The sequence below is a fragment of the Hippopotamus amphibius genome, chromosome 2, assembly GCF_030028045.1.
Source record: "Hippopotamus amphibius kiboko isolate mHipAmp2 chromosome 2, mHipAmp2.hap2, whole genome shotgun sequence".
Taxonomy (NCBI): domain Eukaryota; kingdom Metazoa; phylum Chordata; class Mammalia; order Artiodactyla; family Hippopotamidae; genus Hippopotamus; species Hippopotamus amphibius.
In genome coordinates, this window is record NC_080187.1 from 141,167,040 (window position 1) to 141,190,965 (window position 23,926).

Sequence of the window (23,926 nt, forward strand, 5' to 3'; positions counted from 1 at the left end):
GTCTTCTGGAATACTCTTCCCCTTCCTGCCCATTCATTTGTCTTTTAGTAATAATAACAACAACATTAATATCAAAAGTAGCTAAGACTACCTTGTATCAGGCACCTTGCAAAATGCTTTGTAGATTTCATTCCTGTTTGCTACAATCCTATGAAGTAGGTATTCTATTTCCTGCTTTTCAGATGAAGAGTGTGGGTCTTGGAGAGGTTAACTTCCTGGTACAAGGGCATAAGTTTAGGAGCAGCAGAGAAGGGATTTATCCATCCAAAGCTTGTGTCCTTAACCACTGTAATAGATGTCGCTCAAAAGTTACCTGTTTTAGAGACACTTTCCTACCTCACCAGAAAGGACATTCACAAACACTCCACCACCACTATTCAGCTACCTTGTATAATTTTCTCTCGGAGCAATTAGTGGGTGGACTATTTTAAATATGTTCTCCCCTACTGGAAAGTGTGCTACTTGGAAACATGGGAACTACATCTGGTCCAGCTTCACCTAGAAAATTACCTGGAACACCCCAGTGTCTTCATAAATGTTTGCAGAAAGAAAGAATAACTGATTGAATGGATGAATAAAGGATGAGGCAAAATAGCACAACCCAGAAGCTCTTGGGATGCAGAGACCTGGATTCTTCCTTTTCAGCTGACTAGGATGAAGATGTAGAACTTTCCTTTCACTGAGGGCTTCAAAAATTTAGCCAGGGACTTCCCTGGTGGTGCAGTGGTTGAGAATCCACCTGCCAGCTCAGGGGACACGGGTTCGATCCCTGGTCCGGGAAGATCCCACATGCCGCGGAGCAACTAAGCCCATATGCCACAACTACGGAGCCCACGTGCCTAGAGCCTGTGCTCAGCAGCAAGAGAAGCCACCGCAATGAGAAGCCCGCACACCACAATGAAGAGGAGCCCCTGCTCACCACAGCTAGAGAAATCCCACACGCAGCAACAAAGACCCAATGCAGCCATAAATAAATAAATAAATAAATGGTGAGCTAGAAAGTCTGTGTCAGGGAGAATGCAGGGGAGTTGGTTGAGGCTGACACCCAGCCTCAACCCAACACGTACCTGCACCTTCATCCCCAAAGGTGATGGGGTGGGCTGGGAGATCCTGTACTCCTAGGGTTGGGATTGGGTCAGAGGACCAATAATATCTCACAATTCCTACCTTAAAGACCCAGACTACCAGGGAGACACTCAGCAAGGGCCAAGGTAGCACAGAGCAGAGGAGAAACCATCACTCAGCAGAAGGGTGACTCACCCTACACAGAGCTACAGAGTCCTTGTCTAACCAGGAGGGAAGGGAAGACATAGGAACCATGAACCATCTCCTCTTTTATCCTCCAGGTATGGGAACCAGGTATGCGAGGTGGCAGCAGAGGGACTTTGGGGCAGTAGAGTGCAGGGCCATCTGAGCCCTCAGGTAGGAAACCACGTGGGGCAGGTGGACGAGGGCAGCGTGTACCATAGTCTCTTGACTGGACCAGGTGGATAGGAAGAGAAGTTGCTGCCACTGAGGCAATTCCCTGGCTGTTAAATGTCACACAGCCAGGCCTCAGTGATGGTAAAATAGGACATTTATTTACAGTTCTCTCTGAGGTTGTCTCTGTCTCTCATTTTCCCTCAAAATACAACTCATTGTAAATAAATAAATAAAATAAAGGCTAATATGGTATGCAGGGCTGCCCTCAAGGAGCTTGAGGAGGTGTTGATAAATAGGCCCAGGAACCCCAAAGCGGCAAACACTCACTCTGTGGTCACCAGAAGCTCCTTGGAAAGGGAGATGCACTGAGAGTGCTGGAGCACCTTAACTGAAGGTCCACATTGCTGGCAGAAACGGTGACCTGACACCAGCCCATTCTGGGAGGGAGTGAATTATAAGGATCTTTAAGAGAAAACAGGGTTTTTTGTCTCTTATGCTGGGGACTCCAGAGCCTAAAGCCCTTGGCAAGGCTGGGCATCTTTCTCCCCTAAGGCTTCAGACCAAAATCAGCTACTCTGAAGCTGCTCCCTGCAGAGGCTGGGTAGGGTCACAGCAAAGTTACAGAAGGTGAGAGCTTGGAGGCAATTGGAAGTGATCTGCTCCAACTCTCTCATTTGATGAGGCCCAGAGAGAACATCAGAGCTGGTTACCCATAACAGAGCAAGTATATACTTAGAAGATCAGCAAAGAGGGTGTCACTCGAATAAATAAATGATAAAAGCAAAATAAATGAGAAAAATTCAGCTTCAGCTTACTTACCCAAAATCTGGTTATAAGAGAAAATTTAGGCTATTTTAACTTTAGCATCTGTGCTATTTCTGTGTTTAGATTAAAAATATTGCACATGAGGGGGTTCCTGGATACAATATTTTGACACCTTGCGTGTTGGAAGGTTTTAATTGGGCCATGGAAACTATTATCGTATTCTTGCAGGAATCAGGTTCAATATGGAGAACCCAGAATGAGGCAGGTAATTTTTAAAAAGAGGTGACTGTTCAGAGAAGTGATTGTTTTTCTACATTATACATGATGAGAAACAACCCGAGTATAAATATATTCTCAAAATAATACAGGCTGAATTCCTAGGCTAAAATGTCTTCTTTGCCACTACCTGAGCATCTTTGAGCAAAGAAATTAACCTCTCTGATCTCTGATTCAATACCTGCTAAAGACTGTAAACAGATATACCTATGCACTTTTGGTGAAATAAAATAAATTAGAATATGAAAAAGTCCTGTGCAAAAATAGAATGGCATAAATACATTAAAGACTATGAAAAAAGGAAGTAAGAAAAAGGAAGAAAAGGGCAGTAAGGAAGAAAAGGGCAGTAAGGAGGAATTGACCTTCATCTGAGGGTACATGATGTAGTAAATTCTTTTTCCAAGAGGCCAGAGGAAGATGAATTGTAGAAGTCAGGTGAAATACATTTACTGTGGTCAGTGATGGATTTAATTATATAGACTTCATTATATTTGTGTATAATAAGTACAATATAACTATAGCGTGATTACCCTGTTCAGCAGTGTCAGTGCTAACCCAAAGCCTGTCATCACCTTTAATGTTTAAAGCAGGCAGATTTTTACCTACATGTAAGTGTTTTGGGAGATAGGGTAATGCTTGCCTCTACATGATGTAATTTAGTCAGCTGGATGGCCTGATCCTTTACTGTGGGTTTCCATAGGGATGGATGGATGGATGGATGGATGGATGGATAGATGAATTGTGGAAGGAAGAAAGGGAGGAAGACAGGAAAGAAGGAAGGGAGGGAGGGAGGGAGGAAGGGAAAATAACATTTCCCAGCACCTGAATGGCTTTATTTGTCTGAGTGCTTTTACTGGGTTGGCCAAAAAGACCTTTTGGGTTTTTCTATAAGATGTTAAGGCAAAGCCCAAATGAACTTTTTGGCCAACCAATAATAGAAGACGTGGTTTACATTTTTAAACGTATAAGATACTCCTAGTGTATCATCTCCTTTATCCTCACCACAAAACTTTATTTTACAAAGACCAAAAGTGACATCCTGGGATGGTTAAACAGCTTGTCCAAAATCACATAAGCTGTTGGCAAAATTAGGGTTTGCAAGTAGGACTTAAAATCTACAGATTTCTCCCCATAATGTGCTTCTTCGTAGTTGCTTAAAAATGAGGGAGGAGAGAGAAGACTTCTCAAATTCAGTTAACATTTTTCAAGTTCTCATGGTGCTTGGTGTGAAAACTAGGTGTCAGGGGAAGCAGAGGAAAAACAGCTAAAACTACAACGACCATATTTCCTAGTTGTCTTGGACAGTCCCCATTCACACTCATCATCTGGGCACAATTATTAATAACATCCATTTTCAGTCTCCAAATATCTTGGTTTGGACCTTACATAGAAACCACTATTTATGAGCTGGACAGTTCATAATCCAACTAGGGGCAATAGACCAGATATCCCTAAAAATATAGATAGACAGGTAGGTAGGTAGATAAGATATTATAAATATATATGTATTTTGTATATAGGATAAATATATTTTTATAAAGTTATATATCATACATAACCATATGCAATCTCTATCATAAGAAGGAAGGTTATATACATCATCATATTTTATATAATTTTATTATTGTATATATGCAATTTTTTTTCAGTTGAATCCTCCTAAGTCACTGATTAGATAGCCAAGTTTAAAGAGGTATATGTCCTGCAAGAAAAGGGGCTTCCTAAGAATTTGTCAGTTCACACATCCTTCCCAAGCTCACCAAATATTCCCATACCTACTCACACTTTCTTATGTGATAGTGACAAGAGAAGAAAGTAGCACAATTTGATACAGCACCACGACAAGGAAGGCAAACGATCCGGATTTTACCGCTTAGCTTAAAACCCCTCTTTGCCTATAACCGGATTGCAGCCCTAGCGGAAGACCTGGGTGTCAAGAGGATAGCTGTGCACATCAGGCTTTTCTCCCATGTGCCTTTACCCCTACCCAGGCTGCCTGCCTGGCCTGCCTAGGTCTTCGTCTTCTTCCTGACTACCGCAGTTAATTTTGCACAAAGCATCACTTACACTGATCCATTTTTCTGTTCAAAAGCCTTTTGAATTTCCTCATTGCTTAAACTTAAAACTGCAATTTCCCAGCATGAGCTCTACCGTACGCACTTATGATAGAAGATGAGGATGAACAGAAGGAGAGCACAGCTTAGGTACTAAGCGACTGTGTGAGTTTGCCTAAGGTATGAACTCCTCCACATCTCAGCTTCCTCAGGTCTAAGCGTGAGGTTGGATGAAAAGGATTCTTAGAAGCTTTCCAATGCTAACACGTTGTTCAGGATGTGCTCTGCTTCTCCTTGGTGTCCCTGATCTAAATAAAAGTTTTTTTTTCCATCCCACAGAATATTTCTGCCAATTTCTACTCTCTGTTTTTGCTCAGGCTGATGTCCCCGCTGGGGATGCCCTCTTCCCTTGTTGCCTCCTGTTCTGTCACTTCCCCTGCTCCAAAATGTACTCAGTGCCAACCTCCTCTGAGGATATGAACCACTTTTGCCAGTCTCCACTTGCCTAAAAACCCTTGTGTATCCCTCTGGGCCCTAGTGGATACTGAGCTGCCTTGGCCCCTAATTTAGACTGAATATAGCTCACCCCAAAGCTAGCTCCATTCCATGTATCTCTTACTCCGTATTTCTTGGCTGATCCTTCCACCGTGGTCTTCCCATGAGTATATTTCCAGCACTGCCTCTCCCATGAGTGGCACACTCTTAAGTCCAACAGTCTGTTCTACATCTACATGAGTCTCTAAGAGATGCCTCAGCCGTACATGCCTCCCCCAACATCCCCCAAACCTACTTCAGATTCTCCTAAACTTAGGAGTGATACCCTTACCTACCTCATGCCACAGACTCCTAAATCCCTCTTTCCCTCACCCTTGGCATCTATTCTACAAGCAAATTCTGTTGGAATATCAACAGATATTCTGTTGGAATATCAAAAAGATATTGCAAGGGTAATCACATCTCACTATTTCCAGTGCTACCACCGGAAGCCAAAACACCAAAATCTCTTTCCTGGACCATTGGTTACCCTGTGCCTATTTTGTTTTGCAACAGTGCAATTTCCATGTAACAGTAACAGGTGATCTTTTAAAATTTTCAGCATGGTCCACAAAGACTCTATCAGCCTATAAGGCATGTGCCTGGCTGTTTGTACCACCTCACGCCTGACCACTAGTCCCCTTGTTCACTCTGCCACCAACAACCTGCCCTTCTTTCTGCTCCTCAAATGCAGCAAGTACATTATTTCCTCAGGGCTTTTGCACTCACTGTATATGCTATTCCTATAGCTGCCTCCCTCCTCAGTTATGTAAACACTTAGCTGTCTCAGCATTCCTGTCTACACTGAAATGTCACTTTCTTAAAGACCACCTTCCCAATGGCTTAATTTCAAGTGGTCTCAACCCCTTCCTGTATCTCTTGACCGCATTTTCCTCTTTTATTTTCTTCATGACCTTATTCTTATTTAAATTTTTGGTGGTTGTTCATTAGTTTTTTTTCTCTTTTCTCTAATGCAAGTTTTATGAAGATAGGGACCTAGTCCGTCATATTCATCCAGTGTTTCCCAGAGCACTTGACACCTAGCAAGTATTTAAATAATTACTGAGTGAATAAGTGAATGATGAATGACTGACCCACAGTGGAATCTCCCTGAGCTAGAATGAAACTATCAGATCACTCGTTTGTCTACGGAGCCTTGCCTGATCAATGAGCCCAGAGTCGTTTCATCATATGTAAAGTGCCCTAAACAGTTTCTCTTTGTGCCTCTTATAAGGTATTGTCTTGGTTATTGAGCTACTGTCTCTTATCGCCCTCTTCACTTTATTTTGGGATGCTAAGGCTGGCACTCTGAAAACAGCATTTCTCCTTTGCCAGTGGCCCTCTGCTCATTTCTGCCCTAGAGGGAGACTGGGAGGATGGAGTAGATGGAAGGGATTGCTTTCTTCTGATTTGCTTCCTGTTGCTCTCAACTTCACTCCAGTGATGGTTCTTCACACTTGCAAAAGCAGTTAATTCCATTATCAACACCCGTCCCCCCCACATACGCCCCACACACCGCTAGGATGGTGCCTTCTTCTTAGAGGCTTGAGTCTCAGCTTCTTGCAGGGCCTCCTCTGAAGCCCACAGTGTCCTTGTTAGCTGGGCTGCCATCCCTCCTCAGAGATCCTTGCCCTCCTCTGCAAGACCCCTCCTCCACACTCATGGGTTTTAATAGCCCCATTCTCTTTCTTTAGTTTCTGCAGCCTGGAGGGGTGGGGGGTGGTATTTGCTTCCTGAAGTTAGAATCTCTAACGTAACTCAGCAGCCACTTTTGCCTTTGTTATTCAATTCCTGTCTCACTAAGTCCCTATGTTAAATTCTGAATGTTCAAATAACTGGCATGGTTTTTATTTTCCTGAGTGGTTACTGGCTGATACAGGAATACACAATCCATTGCCTTGTACCATTTCCATTCTCTTTCAGGGTTTGTTGGCTCAGAGGGATTGGAATCTTTTTGGGGGGTAGGAATCCCCCCTCACTTAGCCCCATACCTACCACCTACCAGCATGGTGTCTTACACATTACAAATGGTCAATGCATGTTTGATAATTGACCCATGGTAGTTTCAGAGGTAAAAGAGTTCCTCCTTCTGTTTTTAGAAATAACATTTTTGAACCTTTCTGGAGAGAAGATATCTTAATACGCAAGCCCTCCAGGATAGGAAATTCTTCAAATGTTTATTTTAATTGTAAAATGTGTGCTTGTTAAACCCTGCCAGAATATATTTGCTGTCAAGAATTACTTCCCACGTAGACTCAGCAGTAAGGACTCAGACAAAGGAGAAATGTTGGCTATGAGAAAAATGGTGATTTTGAAAATAGATGATGGAACTCGTTCCCCAAATAGGTCCCTGCTGTTTTCCAAATAACCCGGTTATTAGACTGATCTCAAGTTTAGTTCTTTCTTTCTCTTCTCCACCCATTTTCTTTGTGTGTGTAGAAAAAGCCTATTTGCTCAATACATGTGAATTTTTTCTTATAAATATACCTGACTGAAATAAGCTCTCCCAGCCAAAATTAAAGGTGTATTAAAATATTTTTTAAAAGACATATTATTTTGGGACTGTGCAGCGTGCCATTCCTGCCTCCGTTAACACAGAACAGCTAGAGTCCTCAGGCCTGGTGCTTAAAGAGCAAGTGGCTTAGGAACACCAGCAGGTGGGAGCTGGCATTTAGCATCTGGTATGGAAAGTGCCAGGAGCGAGCTCTCTGCAATGTGGACCCAAAGCTGCAGCTCCCCCCTAATGAGGCTGCAAGTGGTCCAACCTCAATGACTAGACTGTTTTCTTCCTTCCCCTTATCACTCAGTCTTATGCTTGGTCTGGTAGAGCCACATCCTGAACCACAGCCCACTTGGCTATATCCCTGAATGCCTACTAGTTATTATAGTCCCCATACTTTGGTACTAGATAGCATCCCCTTTAGCCTCTGTGCACTCTCTCCCCACCACCACCCCCAGATTGGCCTCCATCCTCCATACTCAAGAGTTTTCTATGACACATTCCATACTGACACGTGGGCTATTGGCTACTTCCTTTTTGTCTAATGTGTTCCTGCTGCTCCAGTTCTGATTCTGACCTTCTTGCTTTCCATTTCTTCTCCTAATGTCTCTGAAAGTCCAACTGCCGAGCACATGCCAAGAAGACTAATATAAATCACCACACTAATTAGAAAAAACTCCCTACTGTCTCCACCATCTCACAGGGACCGTTGGATTCTTCCAGTGGCCTTGAACAGACTGCCTGCCCTGAAATGCACTAGCCACTTCCTCCAAGAAATTTTGGTCTCACAGTTTTGTTTAGAATGATTAACTATTTTGTCTTCCAAGGGTCTATTTTTAATCAAAGAATTGCCCCATTCTGACTTTAAAGTAACAGCACTTATTTTCATATTTGATGTATGAAATTTGCTTCTTATTTTATTATTACATCTTAATAAGAATACAACAAAGTATTCTTCTTTCCTAGGTTATAGCATTCTATTATAGGTCTATCATTTGTGGCTGTTTTCCAGTAACAACAACAGCAACAACAATAATGTTAGTATTTATGTAATTATATGAAGTGCAATTTTTAGTGCTATTTGCATATTAACTCATCTAATTCTCAGAAAAATCACATGGAATAGGTTTTATTATTTTGCCATTTTACACTTAAGGAAACTGAGGTACAAAGCTTAAGCAACTTGTTAAGTTTGCTGGTAAAGTAATAGAGCTGGTAATTGAATCCAGGTACTCCAAGTCCAGAGCTCAAGCTTGAACTTGAGCTTCTTAAGGTAGGTGCTTTGACTGAAGAAAAATGGACAACCTAAAAGTTTTATTTGGGGATCTAACTGAGGACTATAGCCCAGAAGACAGACTCTCAGATAGTTCTGGAGAACTGCTCCAAAGAGATAAGGGAGGAGCCAGGATATTTTGGAATTTTTGCTGAAAAAGATTACTGTTGATCACAAAAAAATACAGCTCAAGTGAATGATTTTAGTGTTTTTTCTATGTATGGAAAGAAGCAAGAGACTGGGCTCATTGAAATTATTCCTTAGGTATGCATCTTAACTATCTTCAGCCAGTATCCTATTCTTCTCCATCCTGAATTTCTTTCAGGGCACAACATTGGGGGCAGCTGTAGTGGCTGATGACTTGATGGTGGGCAACATTCTTTGTTTTCTGGAATGGCAGGCAGACCTTTTTTGTCTGAGGGTGCAGTACCTCATAATTCCTTCTTCTGTCTTGATTTCCAACAGGTTCCACCACATAGAATAGTGAGCCTCTGCCTGGATCTTTCCATCATGGTAAACTGTAAGGTTCTGGTATCCTACAGACCTGGACTCCAACCCCAGCTCTTTCATATCCAAGCTGTGTAATTCAGATAAATGACTTAACTCCTCTGTGTTTTAATTTTTTCAACTGTTCCCTTTTCTTTTTTCTGACACCACTTTTGACACCAAATTAGCAACCAACAATTCCCTTCAATTCTGACACTGACTGCTTAGAGTTAGGGCAGATGTCACCGGGTTAAGGACTGCTTCTACTTCAAATACCAGTCACAAGTCCTGAGGACCACATATACCTCTGATGAAGCAGCTATAAATCTGAGGTTCCCAAAACAACCTCCTCAAGTTCTATAATTTGCCAAAACAACTCACAGAACTATAAAACCCAGGAATAGCCAAATGGAAGAGATGCAAAGGGCAAGGTTTGGAGGTGAGGGAGAGAAGGGTGGCGCAAAGCTTTTAATCCTCCTCTCTGGGGATGTTACCTTCCCAACATCTCAACGTGTTCACTAACCCAGACCTCCAAAATTTGTCTTTTCAGAGTTTTATGGAGGTTTCATTAATCCCCAGAGGTCAAGAGGTACACTAAAATTTCCAAATCTCTAATCATGACTTGGTCTTTCTAGTGCCCAGTCTCCCATCTTGAAGCTACCAAGACATCCCAGCCAGGAGTCAGTTCATTAACAAACCAAAAACACTTTATCACTCTGGAAATTCTAAGAGCTTTAGCTCAGTGCCAAGAACCAGGAACAAAGACCAAATGTATGTATATTCTTTATGATAGCACAGTTGCAAAAGAGACAAAAGAATATCCAACCCATGGGTTTAAATTAGGTAGACTGATATACACTTGACGCATTTGGTACTGAAAGCCTTTAAACAAATGAGGATCATCCCTATTTTTCCTCAAGTCATCCCAAGGGCTGCCCCTTCCCTTCACTTTCCCTGTTAGACCTGTTTTAGCAATTTATTTGAGAATCTCTAGTACATTGAACATGACATGTTCAAATGTGATTCCTTGTCAAAGGTAATATGTCTCTCAAGCATGACAATCAAAATACTGGTGAGCTTTTATTGAGCGCTTATTACATGGATCCTACTGTAGATATCAAGAGGTTCAAAAGCAAAGGCACTTTAGTAAGTTCTCTTTCTCCATCACCTATATAGATAGTTGCAAGAGACTCAATGTTTGTATCCCTTCCCCCTATAAATGCATATGTTGAAATCCTGACACTCCATGTAATAGTATTAGGAAAAATGGGCCTCTGGGAGGTAATTAGGTCATGAGGGTGGAGACCTCGTAAATAAGATTAGTGCCCTTATAAAATGCACCCCAGAGAGCTCTCTCACCTTCTTTGAGCCATGTGAGGATGCAAGGAGAAGTTGGCATCTGCACCCTGGAAGAAGGTCCTCACCAGAACCTAATCATGCTGGCATCCTGATCTTGAACTTCTAGCCTCCAGAACTGAGAAATACATGTCTGTTGTTTATAAACCACCCTTTCTGTGGTACTTGTTATAGAAGACGGAACTGATTAAGACACTAGATGATCTCCAGTTCATCATGACATTCCATTGAAGATACATCCCTATTATTCATGTTCTAACTTCTATTTGTAATGCCATCCACACCCTATTATCTGTCTGTTGAAATACCCATTACTGTTTAAGTGCCAGTCTCAATGCCACTTCCTCCAGGATGCCTACCTCTCCAGGGCAGTCCCCTTAGCAGAATTAGTTTTTGCTTTCTACATGATCCTGTAGCACCTTGATCCCCACTGGCATCAGTTATTTGAGGATTAGTGTGCAAGCTTTACAGAGCTTCTGGACTGAAAGTTCCTGGAAGGTGATTGCATCATCCCAGTCATCTTCCAAGGAACCCAGTGTTCTGCACAGAATGGGCTGAGAATGGATGTTCATTGCATTAAATAGTTTCAAATCTAATCAAGCATGACCAGCCATGATTAACTGTAATTATGAACTCTTCTTGCAGTCTCCACCCACCCAGTTGCAGAGACAGTATGGACCAGGAAGACCTCGCTGAGGTACTTCATCCCTCCAACAATTGAGGTCTCATATTGGTGTAGCTGCTGAGTCCCATTCCTAAGATCAGAGCAGCTGTTAGAGATATCCCTTGGCCTTGAAAGTTAAAATGTGATCACAATTTTGCTCAGAAGAACAGCAAATAATGTTAGATTGTCTCTGAGGGAAAGACAGTTTTATCATCTTAGTTGTATCCTTCTGGTACCCTGAATATCCCTGTATTTTGGATTCAACTTCTTTTCTTTTTCTGATTTTTTTTCTGTTCCATTGTGTCTCTCCATCTCTCTACCTTTCTCTCTCACTTCTTCCTTCTCTGTTTTCCTGCCTCTGTTTCCCAGTCTTTCCTTTCTTGCCTCTGTCTCTCTTCATTCCACTCCCCCACCCGCTGCTCTTCTAGGATGCTGAATGAAAAATAGTAAAACCTTGATCTTTGACCATTTCTTTTTCTCTAGTCTATCAATTCTCTTGAGACATTCTTTCTTCAGTTATGCTAATATAATTGATTGGAGTCCAGGGATTTTTTTTTTTTTTCCATCAATCACATGCAGCTGGGCCTTTGTAGTGTTATACCTCTGCTTACTTGATTGGACTTGGGTGATTCCCAAATCTCTGCAGCCACACAGACATGCAGACCATTTGAGAAGAGGTTAATTCCACAGATGGTTAATCTCATTTTTTATGTGTTGATTTTTCCTAGTTTCTCTCACAGAGGGTAATTTATTTCTAAGTTCCAGGAGCACTTTATTGTAACCTCTCATTTACCGACTATAATAATAATAATAACCATCATTTATTGGGTGCTTATTATGCATCAATCATAGTGTTAAGTGCTTTGTGTAAGTTCATTGATTTAATTTCCATAATAACCCTAAGAGATATAGGTTTTGTTTGTTTTTTAAATTAAAAAAAAAAATGTTTTGCCTTACTTTACAGATGAGAAAGCCAAGGCTTAGAGAGATTAATGAAATTTCCAAAGATCCTAAGAGGAACTTGACTTTTTTTTTTTTTTTTTTTGGTGTGTTGGGTCTTCTTTGCTGCACATGGGCTTTCTCTGGTTGTGATGAATGAGGGCTACTCTTCGATGCGGTGCACAGGCTTCTCTTGTTGTAGAGCATGGGCTGTAGGCAATCGGGCTTCAGTAGTTATGGCACACAGGCCCGGAGTGTGCAGGCTCAGTAGTTGGAGTGCACAAGCTTGGTTGCTCTGCAGCATGTGGGATCTTCCCATACCAGTGATCAAACCCATGTCTCCTGCATTGGCAGGAGGATTTTTAACCACTGCACCACCAGGAAAGTCCCAGGAACTTGACTCTTAATTTCTCTTTCTGCCCTTATCCTTTTGAGCATATTCACTGGATAGCACTTTCCTCAATGACCAGTCCTGCAGCCAGAAAAGATTCCATGACCTTCCCACTCAAAGCTCCACCATTCCCAGCAATTTCTCCTTCTCCATTGTCCCAGGACAGATAGACATCATCACAGCTTCAGACATACCCTGCTCAATTTATAACAAAAATTTGTTCATAAAGAGAAACACATTTTTGTAAAGCAGTTTAGATGAACTCCCAACCAAATCATACCAACAGTACATTCAAAAGAAGTACAGAGGATGTTCAGATGGCAAAAGTTGGGGCATTCACTAAAAAAAAAAAAGGTACTGATGAATCCAGTGACAGGGCAAGAATAAGGATGCAGATGCAGAGAATGGACTGGAGGACATGGGCTTGGGGGGTCGGGGGCGAAGGGGAAGCTGGGACAAAGTGAGAGAGTAGCATAGATACGTATACACAACCAACTGTAAAATGGATAGCTCGTGGGAAGTTGCTGTATAGCAAAGGGAGATCAACTCGATGACGGGTGATGCCTTGGAGGGCCTGTACAGGGAGGATAGGAGGGAGTTGCTGTAGGGAGGGGATAGGGGGATATGTGTGTGAATACAGCTGATTCACTTTGGTGTACCTCAAAGGCTGGTACAAGAGTGTAAAGCAATTATATTCCAATAAAGAGCTTAAAAAAAAGGTTTGGGCATTCAATGCCATTGTCACATAGGAGATGTACCCTAAGGAAAGAATATAATCCTGATAGAGAAGAGTTAGAAGAATAGGAAATGGCCTGAGCCCAGGAATACACCTGCCACCACTGGGGACACATGAGAACAGCGTTTTCATAGAAGAATTAGGAGAAGATACTATTTGAAGAATGTGATATCACATTATAAATGTGCACAGAATGTCGAGATAAGAAATCTGGTATGTAGCATCTGTATCCAGAAGTTCATCTCCCATCAATAGGATTTTCACATATAAAGAGCCCAGAGGTTAAAATACTTTCCACTGACTATCAGGAGTCAGGGATCCTCAGGCATAGTTTATAGTTCATCTAATGTCACCCAGAGGCCACTCTTAAGGTGAAGAGAAAGGCAATTCTTTTCCTGACAACCTCCTAAACACTAAAAATTAAAGGTGTATTATTCTATTCAAAAATAATATGTATTCGATTTTCTAAGCCTGGAGCAGTATTTGCCAGCAAACAGATATTGCTGAAACTCATTGTCATGACAAAGCACAAGCCAATGAGTCATCTCTTATTTTGTCAAACATGATGCTTTAGCAGCAAATACCTATTGGATCAGCAAATTAATTTATCTCAAACAGCAAACTACATGAAGGTGAAGGACATATATCAAACATTGGCACTTACATATAGTTCCATGCTACTACCAAAGTGACCTTTTTAGTCTTCAAGGAATTAACCATGCTCCTCCCCAGTGAAAATCCTCCAGTGAGTTGCCACAGATGCAGGGTTCAAGCTCCACAACATGGCACACACTCCTTTCCATAGCTGGCTACAATCAACTTTGAACCCAAAAGCACAGCTCTGTTCACTCTTTGCAGTTCACTCCATCTCTATAGATTTGCATATGCCATGGCTTCTGCCTGGAAATACCCTCTCCTAAAAGTGTGTGATATTGTTTCAAAAATAACTTGGTAATTTATTTAACATTTATATAATTTTAGCACTTTATTACATTTATTAAGCATTTATTTTTTGCCCAGCATTGGGTTTGTATAAGCCTCAGAAGATTTGTTAGGGGAGCTATTATAAAATCCCCATTTTATAGATGGGAAAACTGAGATCTAAAGATCTTATGATACCTTTTCAAAAGCAAATCCTCGAAGTATAGAGTTGGGATTGGAACCCAGGTTCCTGTGTGTGTTCTCAGCTTCTAAACCACATTGCCTATTGTGCAAACATGGGAGGCCCCTGGGAGAGGGCCTGGGCACAAAACACAAGCACAGCCTTGTTGCAAAATGCAGGCACCACCACTGCCTGGGGACCTGTAATAAAAGATAACATATGTCCAGGAAGATGAGTCCAGAAAAACTCTCTCCCTGGGGAAGGAGCAGTTGCATTTCCTCACCTGAAAATTCCATTCTCAGAGGTGCCTGTTGCAAATGCCATTTATTTGGTGGATTCTGTTCCAAGTGTGGGCTCTCAGTGCCCACTAGGTCTTGCTGAATATTAGGTCCATTACCTGATCTGAGGCAGGCTCATAAATTTTCTCTCCCCCTTCCTGTCTCCTGGGGATAGCTCTATTCATACAGTAGTATGCCTCATCTCTTCCTGCCTCTGTGTTTTAAATGGGGCTGTCAGTATCACTGAACAAAGGCTCACGGGTCACCAGGGAATTGGCAATCCCATCTGTAATGGGCCCTTTACACCGAAAAGACTGAAGAGCTAGGGTGTGATAAACTAAAGGGGAAAAAAATGGAGCCTGGCATGAAATCATTGTTTACAGCAGTATTTCCCAAAATGTGCTCCACAGAATAGACTCCTGTGAGATGCTCTGTGATAAAATGTTTGCAATTTCTGAACACTACATTTCTAAATACTACTCACTACATCCCTATCACTGTATACTTGTATATTGAAGGCTCTGAGAAGTCCTGCAAGACACACTTTAACCCAAATTTCTGAATTCATTTGGACACTGAACATGTCTTTCTTCACCTTTGATTTGAATAAGATCTATAAATAACTCACAGAATTAGCATTTCATGAATCACGGTTTGGGGAACATTGATTTAAAGCATCTACTTTAATTGCCTATTTTTAGACTATCAGGTAATGTCTAGAATTGTACCACTGGGAAGAAGAAAAAGTTCAATTCACAACTCCTTTGTATTCATAAAATGGTTATTAGGACAACTGGCTCTTTCTTTTTCATCTTTTCTTAAATTGTGTGCAATCCAAGTAGCTACCAGCACTAGCAGCCCTCGGACAGGGAGGAGTAAGAATGGGTCCCAAACTCAGCTCTGGCTAACATCTTTCTTCTTATAGGAAAGTGTCCTTGTTGATACCTCTTAACTGTATCCCTTCTTTTCACTAGTTTCATTCAAGACATTGCACTAGGACTACTGCAACAGTCACTTAACTAGTTTATCACCTCTCAGTTTTACCCCACTCCAGTCCAAATGGAATGTACATCACAGACTTACTTGTTTTCCTAAAACACTAATCTGATCAAAGATACCAACAAGGAGTGTTCTGCCTAGGTTTTCCTCTAAGAGTTTTATAGTGCCTGGCCTTACATTTAGGTCTTTAATCTATTTTGAGTTTATTTTGTGTATGGTGTTAGGAAGTGTTCTAATTTCATTCTTTTACATGTTGCTGTCCAATTTTTCCAGCATCACTTTTTGAAGAGGCTGTCTTTTTTCCATTGTATATTCTTGCCTCCTTTGTCAAAGATAAGGTGCCCATATGTGCGTGGATTTATCTCTGGGCTCTCTATTCTGTTCCATTGATCTATATTTCTGTTTTTGTGCCAGTGCCATACTGTTTTGATCACTGTAGCCTTGTAGTATTGTTTGAAGTCAGGGAGCTTGATTCCTCCAGCTCTGTCTTTCCTCCTCAAGATTGCTTTGGCTATTCAGGGTCTTTTGCGTTTCCATACAAATTGTAAAATTTCTTGTTCTAGTTCTCTGAAAAATGCCATTGGTAATTTGTTAGGGATTGCATTGAATCTGTAAATTGCTTTGGGTAGTACAGTCATTTTCACAATGTTGATTCTTCCAATCCAGGAACATGGTATGTCCCTCTGTCTGTTTGTACTGTCTTTGATTTCTTTCATCAGTGTCTTATAGTTTTCTGCATACAGGTCTTTTGCATCTTTAGGCAGATTTACTCTTAGGTATTTTATTCTTTCTGTTGCAATGGTAAATGGGAGTGTTTCCTAAATTTCTCTTTCAGCCTTTCAGCTCCTCATTGTCAGTGTATAGGAATGCAAAAGATTTCTGTGCATTAATTTTGTGTGCTGCTTCTTTACTAAATTCATCAATTAGTGCTAGCAGTTTTCTGGTAGCTTCGTTAGGGTTTTCTATGTATAATATCATGTCATGTGCAAAGAGCAACAATTTTACTTCTTCTTTTCCAATTTGGATTCCCTTTATTTCATTTCCTTCTCTGATTGCTGTGGCTAAAACTATGTTGAATAATAATGGTGAGAGTGGGCACCCTTGTCTTGTTCCTGTTCTTAGAGGGAATGCTTTCAGTTTTTCACCATTTAAAATGATGTTGGCTGTTGGTTTCTCATATATGGCTTTTATTATGTTGAGGTAATTTCCTTCTATGCCCATTTTCTGGAGAGTTTTTAATCATAAATGGATGTTGAATTTTGTCAAAAGCTTTTTCCACATCTATTGAGATGAGCATATGGCTTTTATCTTTCAATTTGTTAATATGATGTATCACATTGATTGATTTGCTTATACTGAAGAATCCTTGCATCCCAGGGATAAACCCCATTTGATCACTGTGTATGATCTTTTTAATGTGCTGTTGGATTCTGTTAGCTAGTCTTTTGTTGAGGATTTTTGTATCTATATTCATCAGTGATATTGGCCTGTAATGTTCTTTTTTTGTGACATCTTTGTCTGGTTTTGGTATTAGGGTGATGGTGGCCTTGTAGATTGAGTTTGGGAGTCTTCCTCCTTCTGCTATATTTTGGAAGAGTTTGAGAAGGATAGATGTTAGCTCTTCTCTAAATGTTTGATAGAATTCACCTGTGAAGCTACCTGGCACTGGACTTTTGATTATTGGGAGATTTTTAATCACAGTTTCAATTTCAGTGCTTGCAATTGGTCTGTTCATATTTTCTGTTTCTTCCTTGTTCAGTCTTGGAAGATAGTAGTTTTCTAAGAATGTATCCATTTCTTCCAGGTTATCCAATTTATTGGCCTATAGTTGCTTGTAGTAGTCTTTCATAATCTTTTGTATTTCTGCAGTGTTGGTTGTTACTTCTCCTTTTTCATTTCTAACTCTGTTGATTTACATCTTCTCCCTTTTTTTCCTGATGAGTCTGGCTAATTGTTTGTCAATTTTCCTTATCTTTTTAAATAACCAGCTTTTAGTTTTATTGATCTTTGTTATTGTTTCCTTCATTTATTTTTCATTTATTTCTGGTCTGATCTTTATGATTTCTTTCCTTCTCCTCACTTTGGGGTGTTTTTGTTCTTTCTCTAATTATTTTAGGTGTAAGGTTAGGTTTTTTATTCGAGATTTTTCTTGTTTCTTGAGGTAGGATTGTATTACTATAAACTTCCCTCTTAAAACTGCTTTTGCTGCATCCCATAGGTTTTGGGTCATTGTGTTTTTATTGTCATTTGTTTCCAGGCATTTTTTTATTTCCTCTTTGATTTCTTCAGTGATTTCTTTGTTGTTTAATAGTGTACTGTTTAGCCTCCATATGTTCGTATTTTTTACAGTTTTGTTCCTGTAATTGATATCTAGTCTCACGGCATTGTGGTCAGAGAAAATGCTTGATACAATTTTAACTTTCTTTAATTTACCAAAGCTTGACTTGTGACCCAAGATGTGATGTATCCTGAAGAATGTTCTGTGTGTACTTGAGAAGAAAGTATATTCTGTAGTTTTTGAATGGAATGTTCTATAAATATCAATTAATTAGAGACAGTCTAATGTGTTATTTAAAGCTTGTGTTTTCTTATCTATTTTCTGTTTGGATGAACTGTCCATTGGTGTAGGTTGGGTGTTAAAGTCTCCTACTATTTTTGTGTTACTGTCAATTTCCCATTTTATCTCTGTTAGCATTTGCCTTATGTATTGATGTGTTCCTATGTTGGGTGCATAGATATTTACAATTGTTGTATCTCCTTTTTGAGATTATTAAGAAACCAGTGAAGCAGGAAAAGAACTAGGAGAGGTGTGTATAATGAAAGCCAATGGAAGAGAGAGTTTCAGAAAGGAGGGAACCTGTCAACTGCAGCAGACAACACAGGTAACGTGAAGACTGAGAGGGAAACATTAGATTTGGGAATTAAGGTTTCAAGAATAATTTCAATGGAGAGTTTATGCAGATAATGTGCCTACTTTGATGAGCAAATGGGAGGTAAGGAATTAAGGTAGTATTATTTGAGTAATTCCTACCAATAAGTTGCAGGTCACTTTGCAATAAAGGTACACTTATGGTGAAAAAGTGCTGAAACAAGAAACAGCAGTAAGGAAGATGTTGCTTTTGCTGCCACTGCTGCTACCAATGTTTTTTTTTTTTTTGTTTTTTGTTTTTTTTTAATGGAAGATATGTTATAAGGTTTACAGGGTAAAGAAAAGAATCAAGTGGAAGAGGATTGTGGACAATATAGTTTAGGTCCCATATCTAAGAAACAAAAATTTACTATTAATTCATACCACTAAGGGCAAGCACCTCTTTCCATTTCTTGCCTTTATTTCTTTGTAAAAGGTGCTCAGTCATTGCCATAGCCTTGGCCTTTTACCACTTCTTTCTTTATTCCATTTTAGCTGAGCTAGAATGCATTATCTGAATAGCCATGCTTGCTCCATCAGTTCTTTCCTTCCTTTTCCTCTTGAGAACACACCAACCCATGGAAATCAGGAGTTTTCCAGTGTCCAAGTATGTCCCTTGTGTACAGGACCTACTTGGACATTGATCTGCTTCAGAATTGTCTGGGACTCAGTAGATCTGTCTTTCTGCTGTGGGTGTTGGCTTTATAGGCTGACTTAACTCTTGTATGAAACTCTTCCGACCTAGCCATTACTGATAATGAAGTGATTATGAGACTCTATCTGTCTTACACTTTGCTTTCTTTCTTTGTTTCAAAAATAAGGTAAGGACAAAAGGTTCTTTTTCATGGGCTTTCTCATTCCCATGATGATACACATAGCCAAAGAAATCGAACATTCCTCTGGAAACAGTCTTCTACAAAGAACAGCTCAGACAGCAATCCCGGTATCAAAACAAAACATCTAAAGTTGCTTTCCCCATCCCATAAAATGGTAAAAATGGTCTGAAAAGTCAACAGTTCATGAAAAGTAGATCATGCCATATGGACAATCTCTCTACCCTGCTACCCTCCTTTCTTATAAAGCATAAACCAAAGATTTACGATGCAGGTAGTTACTACTATGCCTCTAATTAATAGCTGTTGAATAAGTAATTCTTATAATGTTTTATAAAGTCAGTTTATTTACTAATAGTACTGCTTCTATTTATCTGCATATATCTTTTCCAATACTTCAAATCTGAGCAGGAATCTGGGTTGTCTTAAACAGATTAATGGGCACTATATAAAGACAGACTAGACAGATTGATGGAAAAGAGAAATGCATTAATGACTTCAGACTTCCTGAAGAAAAGCAGCTGCAGTTAAGCATCATCAGCTTCTGACTCATGAAATCATGAATACATGTTCTTTCTAAGAACTCATCTCACTCACGTCGGATTCTGCTGCTTAGGTACTTACAGAATCCATACACATCTCTGAGTGAGCATTTCTAAAATTCCAGCCTACCCTTCAGCTTCCCAACCCTGAGTGCAGGCATTTATATTGCTGGAACAACTAGAAGCTACACATACTCCCCAAACAAATGGTTTTCCTAGGAAAATGTAGACTAACCCTAACCAAGACTAAATTAAGACTTAGTTTATCTCAGCTTCTGTTCCAAGAAACACCTCTATATCAGTCAGAACTTGATTACAGAAACAGAACCTCTGTGAGTGATATACAATACAGAGTTACTACAGGGATTAGACCTTAAGCTATGTGGAAGCTGATAGAAGAGTCTGCACGTCTGGAGTTGAGTCTAAGCTGAGATAGGTCAGCCAGCCCTGTGGTTGGAAAGAAAAGACAAATATGGGCAAAAGCAAAGGCAGACTGGAACCCTTGAAGATGAACTGAAATCCACATGGAAAACAAGAACTCATTAAAAAAAACCCATAAGGACAACCCGGAATCCACATCTTTCTACTAGCACTTGAAACCTGGATTCTGTGGGTGATGTTCAGAAGAAGTTGGCCCTTTTTTGCCCTGGAGTCGCAAACACATTTGGTAGAGGATTTAGACAAGCTGACAGAGGAGATTTGGAGAGTGGTTGGAACTCAGGAGCTGCTCCAGAATAATAAGGTGAATCAACAGATAAATATGACATGCATGGGCTGCCCCAGTGCCTAATGCCTTGCACCAACCTTCGAAGAATCAAAAATATACTGTCTCATATCTACCTTCCAAATCTTTCTTGTGACTGTTAAGGGAAGAGAATCATGGGAAATCATTTTTGTTTCAATGACAATTGTAGCATGACAAATCACCCCAAAACTTCATGGTTTAAAACAAGAACAATTATTTCTTTATATTTCAATTTCTATGAGTGAGGGATCTAGGAAACACTTGGCTATATGTTTCTGACTTGGGATCATTCCTGCAGTTACAGTAAAATAATGGCTAGATTTGGAAGAGCAGAAAAGTGAATGGCAGGGGGCTACAGTTTTGGCACCTCTCTGTGTGATCTCTCCAGGGGGGCTCGTTTTAGTTTCCTCATAACACTTGGGCTGCTAACAACTTCTACCAGGTTGTGTTGTGTGAAACAGTCCATGCAAACTCAAGGGGAGGGGAATGAGGGTTCATCACTTGATGGAGGAATGCCAAGGTTCTAGAAGAGCACATGGGATGGGAGATATTGTTGGCATACTTCTTTCTTTCACTATGTTGAACCAAAAGACAAGTGGAAATCAGCTCTTGATTTTTTTCCATCTTGTTCATTCTCCAGTAATACTTGAAGTCAAACAATAACTATACCAAATGTCAAATTAAGGTAAGTTCTGTTTGTAGTTCTTAAAATAATTTTGATAGATCTCTAAGTGTAGTTATAATAATCCCTACTAAAATTATTTTTCTTAATATTGAGACAATGCACATCTAGGGGATGAGTCTCCAGAGAAAACTGAATCCCACATTAAAATTATTATAAATGCTTTTAAAGACATTATTGTTTTAACCTTTCTGGGCCTTGATTTTTCTCATCTGTGAAATGAAGGCTCTCTACTTGAATGACTTTATTTGATTTTCCATATATTTATTGAATCTACAATAAATAAAATCCTATTAAAACACTCCCTAAAAGATGCAGCATTATTAACTAGTTTCTCACCAAATGACAACAATCAGTTTTTAGGGGTGGTATCTTTGCTTAGTCTTTCATAGATTTACACATGAGAAGTGAAGATTTAGATTAAGAAGTAAATATTAAGAAATATAACTCTCTGAATCTGTTTCCAATCTTTTTTGATTTCAGACATGTACAGTGCTTTTTATCTAAAGCAAAGTAATACATGATTCAAAGATAAACCAATTTTAGAAATGGAGAAGGATTACTAAAATATTTTAATGTTCAAAAAAGAAAAGAAAGCTGCTATAATTCTCCTGTATTTCTCTTCATTATAACCCTCCAGAATGTTTGCTCATATGGATCACAAATGAATCTTGGGAAGAATCTAGCAGAGGGTTTTGATTAAGTGGTATGTTGAATAAACAATGCTAAGACATTTTAATGAGGTCAGATAAAAGGGTTGTGCTGGAAAGAAATAGTTTAAAAATCAACTTTGTGGATCTATCCTTAAATCATTTCCTGGAGACTTGGGCTCTATTTCTTCTTGTTGTGCCATTATTCAAAGACTTTAAAAACTCTCACTGGTTTTGCTACCTTGAATGATCTGTGATTCCTGAGCACAGAGATTTTCGTTGCTGGATTTCTGAAAATATTGAGTCTCAATCTAATGAGATCCACATACATAAGCATTATGCTGTTCAAAGTCAATGGCATTTCATCACTCTTTCACACGAGTCAAAAACACAGTTAATAATATGCCTGTAGCTTTTTATGAAGCAATGTCAAAGTATTATTTCTTGCATATGATGACTACTAATAGCCACAGAATTATAGGGCTTACAAAAGTCAATTAGAGATTCTGAAATCAAGAAAAGAAGACTTGTGGAGTGAACTGTACAGACCAAACGTATAACCAATTATCAACTGTTGCTATATTTGACCTTCTTGGAAATGGACTGAAGGTTACAGGAGGAAGGCTCCTTGTCTATAGCAAGCATGGCAACAAGGGGAAAAGGAGTCAGAAGCAGATGGAGGGCAGAACCAGTCAGTATGGTCACCAAATAGGACAATGGCACTGCAGATTTAAGAGGCAGACTAGTTTGAGTTGATATAAAGGTCCAGGGGTAACCCACAGAGATGGGTGACTTAAGCAGAATGAGAAGGAACTGAGACAGGTAAGGTTGTCAATTGGGACATTGACATACATACTGAAACCCCCAGATGATGACAACATTCAGTGGGGAGAAAGGTTGTAAGATTTCAAAGTATAAATGACTTAGGGACTGAAAAGAAACTCATTTGATGACAGGGACAATGAGGGATGAGCTCAGTGTAGCCAGAGGCAGTGGATCTCAAGTAACCAAGGACTTTCTTGGGGCATTGGAGACATAATGGTTGGAAAAGGTCATGGGAAGGCTAGAGTGAGCTGCCTTCTGGTCCTGAAATACCTGGATCTTGGGAAAATGAGCTTTTATGCTTAAGTGAGCCACAGAGAAATCTGAAGCTTCAGTGAAGACATTGGGGTATAGAGAATGTGCATGGAAGAGATGAGGCTGTATAGGAGTTTGTTTAACTCTTGGAGGAAATCTCCAAAGGGCAAAAGAGAAAGGTTTAAGTTAAGAAGGTGGGTTATAGTAGAAACTTTGGAAACTGAGGAATAGAACCTGGGAGCTCTATGAGGATGTTACTATCCATCAGCCAGAAACATATAGGATAAAAATACATTGGTATGTCCCACAAAAAGCATTCAGTGTTTTTGAGAAGATTGCCCTAGCAAAGGTAGCTATTGTTCATCTTAAAATAGAATATCTATTTTGTATATAGGTATACGTCCAGATGGCAATAATACACATATACACTCAAAATCTGTTTGCTGCTTATTCAGAGATAAATCTTATCTTCCCATATAAAGTGTAAAGTACTAAAAATGGGACTGTTGTGTATTGGCATTATTAACACCGATTGATGTCAAATTTAGACGGGTCAAATCAAATTAAGATTACCAAAGAATGCTCACTCTTTCTTTTTTTTTTTTTTTTTTCCATTTGCTGACAAGAAAATTAATATCTTCTCATCTGAGACTCCTACGAATCTGTCAGTGTGGCCCAACATGTTGATAAATGAAGCTGAAGACAGCCCAGACA